A 10,190-nucleotide genomic window follows, 5' to 3' on the forward strand; every position below is an offset into this window, starting at 1 on the left:
TCCTGTCAAATTGTTGTGTAAAGAATCAAGTTTTAATTAATAAAATCTAAGTGCTTGATTTTCTTCTTAAGTATACTCTACTATACTTTTTTAATAGCAATGCTTCATTAATGTAATTCATTAATAACACAACACTAGCATATCATTATTATTATGTTTAAGTGGCAGTGTTCATCGTAGTGCATGATAGACTTGACCCGCCTAATGCTTCTGTTAGGACAGGCCAAGCGAAGCCATTACCCGTTGCTTCAAACATACAATATTCAGGAATACTTAATATCTGTCAAGAGCCAGTGATAATATTATTATTGCTCTAAAAACATTAGTCCACAGTGCATTTGCTGCATTATTAGTTCGACTGAGCTGAAAATGTGGAATCGTCCCCGTTTCAGAGGCTGGATGGTTTCACCCAATCTGAATAAATAAATGATGTCTCTTTCCTAATGGACATGCCTACTTAAACATCGCATCCATTATTAATCCAACAGAATCTCTGACAGATGAGCTACAATAATGTCCCTACCCGTTCCCGTTTCCCGTTCGGCCCGTTATCGACTACAGCGCGCAGATAAACGAGCTTTACCTTTTCCAAACCAAACGAAAGCCTTTTAGATGAGGGCACCACTAAGCCTGATTTAATGGGCAGTTTTTTAAGGGAAGAACTGCTGACCAGAAATGTTCAATATTCCACCCTGTGCTCCTGTATACTCACCTTACCCCGAGCCCGGCTGAAATGTGGCTTTAATTAGTGAGAAAAAGTCCTATCAAAGCTAGTTTGGCATTAAATATTCAGCTTTCTTTTCCGAGTAGATCAAGAGGGCTTAAACAGAAGCTATTCTTGACTTTAAATAGCCTTAAAAAATACGTGTGAGATCTGTGGGGATAAAATTGCACCTTGTTAGGTTATAACCTAACTCTCTATTTGCCTTCCCCGAGCTTTTTAATGGGCCTATGCGTAGTGGAGGAGGGCTTTCGCACACAGATACGCCATTAGCCTTGTCACTCGTTTAATAATGACGGTTTATGAGCCATCTCCTTTACATATTTACTGTCCTTACCCACACAGACTAGCATATGGCCATTTACAATGTCCTGCATTGCTCCGTGGGGGATTCCTGGCCGTGGCTCCATTTGGTTATATACAAAACTCCTCCCTCCAGGGACGGCATTAGGCGTGACCTTTCACCTCTCCAAATACCCTGTGGTTTATGTGCTCTAATAACATGTGGCAAATATTTACCAGCCCATGTTTTGATATATTGGAGCACCGCTGTGAATATTAGAAGATATTTTCTGCTCAATCGGGTTCCGATGTCAAGGTAGACGCGCACCCTGGAGAAAATACAGTGCTATGCACAATACGCTGCCTGTTCTCTCTCTCTCTCTCTCTCTTTTCAGAGCACACTGAGCCAAGCTGGCTTACATAATCAGAGTGAATGGAGGCAGATTAGTGAGCATGCATATACATTTGAAAAGTTGCCTGTCCCCAGCGTGCGTCGGCTGTACAGGCCGCTGTTATTGGGTACTCACCAGAGGCTGCGGCTCTTTAGGAGGACAAGAGAGTGTGTGAACACTTCAAGCTGTAGATTTAAGGCTGTAAATGGATTATTTCTTGGATATTAACCACCCCGAATAGACAGATGGCTTCCAGGAGCCTTTCAAAGCCAAACACACACACACACACACACACAAACACATAGGCGCCCACCAAGATACCTGAGTCTTTTAATCCTCTGTGAAAAAGACACATAGCAGACTCCGTCTACAGCCGTGATTCTCAACCGGTCACTCGAGACTCAAAAACAGGTCGCATAGGGTGTTGTTGCCATAGTTAGGATAGCAATAAATAAATACTACATTTGTTAGTATTTGTATATATAACATATTAATGTAACACTTTATTTTGATGGCCTCCTTTAGACATTCTGTTGACTTTAACCTTGCACTTACATGTCAGCTAACTCTCATTAGAGTATTAGTTGACGGTCTGCCTATACTCTTTATTGTGATGCTCTCCAACAGATATTTTGCTGGTAACTGCAAATACATCTTATTCTAATGAGTTAGTTGACATGTAGGTGCTAAGTTACTTATAGTCAACGGAATGTTTAAAGGGGACTATCATATTAAAATTAATATTAAAGGTAGAGTAGGCAATTTTAGGAAAGGCTGCAATAGCAAGCTATACGCATATGAGCAAACAAGCGGCGTTAAACTCCTCATGTCTAAATGCACATAACATTACAATAATAATGAACATACACAACTTAAAGAGCTTTGACCTGCACCACCTGACTGCTGCAGTTTAATTTCGCCATTGATAGTGTTGCCATTGAAACACTTAAATTCAAGTCACGTACCGCTCCAAGTATAACGTCAGGGGTTTCCATCTCTTCCAAATTACAGTAGTTATGGCGTGAAACTCATTGTTTTGGTTCAGGAGGAACTGTAAAAACTGGCTTCTGTTTCGGTTGTGGTGCTCGGTGACTGACGTCTGTCTAACTCTGCATAGCATGAAATGCGATGATGACTTGTGATGTCTGCGCGAGCAGGTGCGCGGAGGTATTGAAATACACACGTTGACAGGCAGGGAGAGAATGCAATCATCGGACGAAAATTATATGATGTGTATATATATATATATATATATATATATATATATATATATATATATATAAACACATATTTAGATCACTTAACTTAGGCCTGGGACACACTAGGCGATTTTTAAATCTTAACCAATTTTAAAACTGTGGGATACCACACACATAAGGACAGTTTTAATCAATTTTTAGCATTATAGTCCTCCGAATGCACACACTAGAAAATTCATCCGGACCGCGAGACCACACACCTGTCGATTGTAGTAACATTTTCACAGTGAGATGAGATCTCACAAGGACTCATGAGATCAAACGTGACTTGAGAAGAAAAACAAATGGAGGATGATCGACATCATCAGCTGGTTTTCCTGGTGTGAACATATAAAAATAGAAAAAATAATATGGGTGATCTTCTTTCTCGGTACTTTCGTGGCATGTTTGTGGCTGCCAAGTTTCAGCTATAGAAGCAGAGAAGCACGCAAAATCTGGTTGGTGAAGCTTGCTCACTCTCATTGGCTCAATGTCAGAGGCAGTCGGGATTGTGCGGGTCCGATGCGATTGAGAGCAGTAATCATAATGACACCACACCATTGAGGATTCTTTGGACAAAAAGTTGCTTTCGAGAAGCCTCGAATCGGGCCACACCCACCAGATCATTAGGGGTTGCAAATAGGGCCCATTATCGGGCTTAAAATCTTGTGGCCAGCCTTAGTGATTGCTCTCAGAATATGAAGAGACTTTCAACCAGCATAACAAAACATCAAAATATAAAAAAATGTTCCTCATATTTTGATGGTTTATTGATGGTTTACTCAAACTTGTAGGGTCGTTAAAAACAAATTTCCCCTTTGGACATCACTTTTGGCCACTACTGTAGTTGAGAGCCACCGTTTCCAGTATGGCCAGTTACTTGAAATCAAGTGTGTTTTGTGATGAGTAAAAGTTCAAATGTCACAGCAGTAATATGAAATCAAACAGACTTACATCTGCTTAGATCACTGGGAAGGAAAAATAACCATTTCCTAGATGTCTCTCTTGATCACCTCACCTCTGTGATAAAGTGTTCGGAAACTAGACTTCAGTCAAAGCAAAAAACCTCTGCGATATTCTGTGTTTCATATGCAGATGCGCAAAACCTTCAAATTAGACCTTCACGGGAAAGTACCATACATTATAACTGTTAATTGCACCGCTGCTAAATTATAGAAACGCCAGCGTACGCCATATGTAAGCCTAACTAAACTCGCCAAGTATATTCCGACTTTCACACTTCTAATTGGCTGCTTCCTTGAAATCTTCTCAGACATGTGGAGCATGGGCCTTTTTAAAATGATTAAAAGATTTTCTTCTGTATATTTTACATGGGAATATTCCTTTTTTTGATGAGGACTAATTGAGGAGAGTGAACAGGGGAATGTAATTCCATTTTATGTGTTGGCACTTCCTGAAGTGAAGCAAGACACTATGGACTCCTCACCTGATAGATACAGCTGCCTGATGTTTTTATCCTACAGAAATAAAGGGCAATCCGAGGTTGTAAAGCTATGGAGTCAAATGCGTTGTTTAGTTGCTTGCACTTCTAATCTAAAGCAAATTACAGAACACTAATTTCACGGACAGTCCCTGTGGAGCAACCAGGGGTTAAGTGTCTTCCTCAAGAGTGCAATGGTAATAGAGCCGGTTAGTAACTCTCCATTGCAGGGTCACTTCTTGTTGGGATTGAACCTGTAACCTTTGTGTGTGGGCAGTGCTGTTATTTGATGTGGTTTAGTAATGTTAATAGCATTTAATTATCTAACTGATGTAGAGTGGCTACAAAACGTATTTGGACACTGAAAAAAGTGTTAGACAATGTCTCAATGTCATTGCATTAGATATAATGTCAAACTAAGTGGCATTTATTTCAAATAAAGGAAGCACAGGAATGCTTTTCAAGCAAAACATTTAATAAAAAAAGAAGTTTATATGGTTTAACTGTGACAACTGTTGTCAGTTTAGTTCAGATTAGTTAAATTAGTTCTGGTAACACTTTATTTCGCTGGTCCTCTTTAGACATTCTAACAACTTTGCAACTACATGTCAGCTTATACTAGCCCAAGCCCTAACACCTACAGTAACCCTAACTTAACAGTCGACTAACAGTTTACTACAGTCTACATGTAGTTGCAAAGTTACTTAGTAGAATATCCAAAGTGGACAAAAATATCCAAAAATTTGTTTGCTAATGCTACTTGATTTCATGTGTATCTACTGTAATGAAATGACATGCCTGCATTTTTAAGTGCGTCTTCTTACTTTTGGAAGGCTATTCTAGTTAATGGCATTTCTGTAACAATTTACTGTAAGGTTTAATTTCTTAACATAACTGCATATATTATAGAACAATTCTTCTACAGCATTAATAATAACACATTGAAGGTTTAATTTGTTAACATTAGTTTAGCTACATTAGTTAACATGAACAATATTTCTACAGTATTTATTAATCTTGGTTCATATTATTTAATGGACCTGAATAACAAACAGTCAATGAACAGTTAACTAACATTAACAAAGAACAAATGTATTGCTCATTTTTAGTTAATGCATTAACTAATGTTAACTAATGGGACTTTATTGTAAAGTGTTCCCATTTATTAACAATGTTAATACCATAATATCAAAACATTTCATATCAAAGGTTGTGTCTGTTAGCATTAGATAATGCTCTGTGGACTAACACGAGCATTAACATGTTTATTAACTAACATTAACAAAGGTTAATAAACGCTGTACACGTATATTGCTCATTGTTAGTTGATGCATTAACTAATGTTAACAAATAAGACCTTACTGTAAAGTGTTACCGGCGTTTCAATTGCATTTAATTTCACTGTATTATCTTGGGTCTTCTAGTGTTTTTGTGCTAACGATATGATTATGGTAGTACACATACAGCTGCAATATTGTGCTTTTGTGCAACCTGTTTCACAGGAGATACAATCCCTCTAGATGGCTTCACTGCCGTAGTTAAGTTTGCATGGATTTGCATCTCTCCCCAGTTCTTCCAATGGGGAGGCTCGATAAGTAAACGTTCTCCATGCGTTTGTCACATGATTAACCTACATGCGAAGCTAACAATGGCATGATGTGGCTCCCCGTTCATCTGCATGTCCTCCCCACTCGCTGCCTACTTAACTTGCAAATTCTTCTGAACTGTAACCTACTGTCTTATGGCCGTTGATTCTACACGTCCCTGTAGATGGGCTGTCATCAGAGAAGTGTGTGTGTGTAAGCAGCGCGCCGTTGCGGCTCCACACGCCACGTAATTGTGCGAGGAACTGTGAGGAATTCAGAGGGAGTTGTGACTCTGACTGGTGATGCGTTTCCTGTCCTCCCACTTTCTCATTTTTCACCACACAGCGACATGCACGAGCTTCGCACGTTATCTGATCAGGGAGATGGAAACACTACTGTGAACAATCTTGCATACTATTGAACCAAACAGGTTAGCCAGCCATTATCTGGGGTGTTATTTTTATATGTATTTACATACTGTAAAGTGAAGTCAGACATCATGCCTTCTTTTTTACTGGATGTAAATTATTAGGCGCACAGTATACACTGTAAAAAAAAAAAAAAAGAAGAAGGTTGAGTCAACTTACGCCACTACCTTAACATTTTATGTTAACACTAAGAGTGGAGTCAACAAGATTTTACTTAGTTGGCTTAAGTGTTATTACCTAGTCGAGTCAACAAATGGTTTGCTTTTGTAACAAGTGAAACCATGAAAACTGGAAAAAGATTTGGGTAACACTTTACATAGTTAACACTTTACAAGGTCCCATTAGTTGACTTTAGTTAATGCATTTACTAACAATGAGCAATACATGTATTACTGTATTTATTTATCTTTGTTAATGTTAGTAAAAAAAAAAATACTAATTGAACAGCTGTACATTGATAGTTCATGTAAGCTCAGGTCCATTACAAAATGTTAAATGTTAACACATTAACAAAGATGAAAAATGCTTTAGAATTATTTTTCATTGTGAATTGAACTAATAAGGTTAACTAGTGTTAACAAATGGAACCTGTATTTGTAGTGTTACCAATATTTATTATTTTAACTTTTTATAGATTAATAAAACTTACTTAATCAGATGGTAAATTAAGTAAGATATTGGTGTTCATTTTCTGTTTGCAGATCATGGCAACAGTAATTCATCAAATGTTGGTATCCAGATGTGCATTGTTGTCACATGCACCTATATTTAAGTATTTTAATGAAAATTCAGATGTCTGGATTGCATCTGCATCCTATAGTTAAAAACCAGACTGCAAGAAAAGTGTCTTTTCTGGGCATGTTTGCGGTTGCAGCTGGACAGCATCATTTTTTTCATGGCATCAAGTGAATTCGGCTCACTTTGTCTGTGTAAAGTACAGCGTCACTCACTATTTTAATGTCTTTTTAAATAGTAAATGAACAGAAATACTGAAAATCAGACAAATGTGCTGCTTATTCATGTTTAAAAAGGCTACTGAATTCTGACAGACACGATGCGTTTTTTTTTTCTTGTTTAACACTTTCACCGTTCACACTGAGTGCTGGCGTAAAAGAGTTTCAACTATTTTCAAATATAATTGCAATTAAGGGGTGTTCACAGCAGAACCTTGCAGTATTTAACCTTGAAAAGACTTCCTCCACAATAATCAGCTTTTTAACAGCTAATGACTCTGATGTAAGTTCACACTGTGCAGGCAGGGCTGTGAACAGTCCTGTTCATTAGAGATGTTAACCGCTTGGGCTCCATCTATAAGAACTTAATAAGACCAGCGCTCAGGTTTCAGACATTTAGGTGTCAGATTATGTGTAGCTCTTGTTATCACGTTTGATCTATATGCAAACCTGTCACAATTAGTTCTGTCTGTGATTGCATGTATTGTCCTTTAATGAAACTGTAATTTTACCACTTACCGACCTTATTTGCTTTTTCAGTGCATGTTCCTGGTCTTATTGTGTGCATGATTCATCTGTACAAGTTATTCCTAATCTTTAACATAGTGGCTGTTTTTCATAATCCAGCCAAATGCAGATGGACAGAATCATTTTTTTTTTCACTCTGGAAGTAAAATGTGTTGTGAATGTCTTTTCATGTGAACGTTAACAATATATTTTAGAATTTTTTTTTTTATTATTTGCTCACATTGTTTCACAGACGGGAAGGTTAACAGTGAATAACTTCTTTAAAAGGGCTATATGTAGAATTCAGAAACCCTTGTTATTGGCGACACCGGTGGCCGCATATGTACCTTGCACATTTACCTTGTGCTTGCATAATGTAACATACAAGAGATTGAACGTGATTCAACGCACCAATATACTCATGGCTAAGTTATTTTTTGTTATTTGCTTAGAAGTAAAAATAAGTTGGAAATACCTTTGCTGCATTATACTGTTAACGAACATCCAGACACTGTCCACGCTGCATGAATATGTAAATATGTGATGCACGCTTTCTTTTCAATAAAAAAAAATAAAATAAACACAACAAACTTGACAGCGGTGAGAAAGCATCTGATCATAGCGATGTGGATATGTGTGCACCCAGCATCATGTTAACAGATGAGGTCATTAAAATTACACTGTTATGATAGTTTGATTATAAACTATATTTGAGACCATCAATGTGAGACTATAGTTTGAATTAATCCATTTTCTCTGCATGATACAGTTGGTGGTCAACCAGAATGCCTATTACCGCCGCGTTTGCCAAATAAACCAGTCGCGTTTCAAAGTCGTTCTCGAAATGACCGCCAGGTGGCGCAAAGGGACATTTTGCAAAACAGCAGCAATTGCCGCATTTTGAAACGGGGCTAATGTCGATTGACAGTAAGGATGAAATACTACAACAATGGCAATTTCCAAATAAGCCTACAACAAACATGAAAAATCATAACAAGCACTATTGACATTTGCTGTACAATAATAAAACAAACAAAGATTTGGTGGAGTTGAACTATTATATATCTCTGTTTGTAGACTGATCTGTTTATTTAAAAAAAATATATATATATATATATATATATATATATTGACATTACAGTACAGAATATCTCTTTCGACATTATCCTGAACATTGTATAAGCATTCATTTGATGTGTTATTGAATGGAAGAGAGGCTCTCGGGAGCGAGTGTAAACGTCACATCCTTTTGATTTTCCCGGCAAAAAACATCCCGAGTCCTTCACATAAAAATCACCCCACAGGCTTTTAAAAACAGCCTAAGAAGTCAGGGAATGTTTTTAAAGTTTCGTTACAAGCTGTTCACACACTGACATAAAAAAAAAAAAAAAAAGTGATTAACACATGAACATTCTTGCATATAGTCCAGAAATCTGCATGACTTCAGAAGACTTGGCATATAGCGTAAACTACTTTTATGTTGCTTTTATGTTGTGTTTTTGTTCTTTTGGAAGACCAAAATATGTTATCCAGCATAGCTGACACAAACTGAACAAAAGTCCTCATTATATCATGACCCCAAAAGGAACTTCTTCAGAGTAACACAATGCTCAGATTTACACATACATATACAGTGATTTTACATGAATTCAAGTTAAGATGTGCATAGCGAGTCTTAAGCAATTTCGGGCTAATTGTTCCCTCTAATTGCCTTCGGAGGACTGCAGAATTCCATAGAACGTTCCAGACGCAATGTTATGACAGCTCCGATCGTACATGCCGAGAGTTTGGAGTGTTCTTGTGTGCTGCTTTTTAATCTGAGGCCGGCAGATGAGAGGCTCAGTAATTGCTATATATTGCTCTTTGTTTCAAGGACCTTTGATGATCCCAAAGCCATGCCTTTATCAGAAGACAAAGTAATTAGAAGGGAAAATGAAGGGAGGGAGGTGGTGGGGGAGGACGGGGGTCTCGTCTTCTGATTAGCACACTTCTCACCCTCCACGTACACCCTGATTATTTCTATAGACTCTTCGCCTGTCACTGTTGGTTTGCAGTGAGAATGAAGATTCCGATGTGCAGTCAGCATGTTGTTGTGTTTGCGCTGGTTAATAATGATAATCAAACAAGGTGATAATGGGTCAGGTTTGATGGGAGAAACCACTTGTTTCACGCTGACAGTTCAACCATGCAGAAATACGCTGCCAAAATAAAGTAGCTACCAGACAAAAGTTTGGACACACCTACTTTAAACAACAACAAAAAAAGTTTCTTAAATTAAATTTGTAGGCTTGTAAATGTAATACATACAGCAGTAATTTTTCCTACAAAATAAATTAAAGCATTTAGGCATAAACCTTTAGATCAAAATATTTTTAAGATTGTGAGGAAAATTGTCAGTATCCTCAAAAAATATGCACAAAAATACAAAATGTGAATTACAATAGCCTACAACTTGCACTTCTGCTGTTGTTAGACAACTGTACATTTCTATATTCAGCAACTGTCATGTTAATAGTTTTACATATTGTTGGACATATGAAGGTATTTGTAATATTAATACATTTCATTGTTTGATATATTTTTGTTTAATTTAATTAGCAAATTGAACCACTGTTGAATGTGTGAACCGTGCATTCTGTACA

The sequence above is a fragment of the Squalius cephalus genome, assembly GCF_949319135.1.
Source record: "Squalius cephalus genome assembly, chromosome: 19".
NCBI lineage: Eukaryota > Metazoa > Chordata > Actinopteri > Cypriniformes > Leuciscidae > Squalius > Squalius cephalus.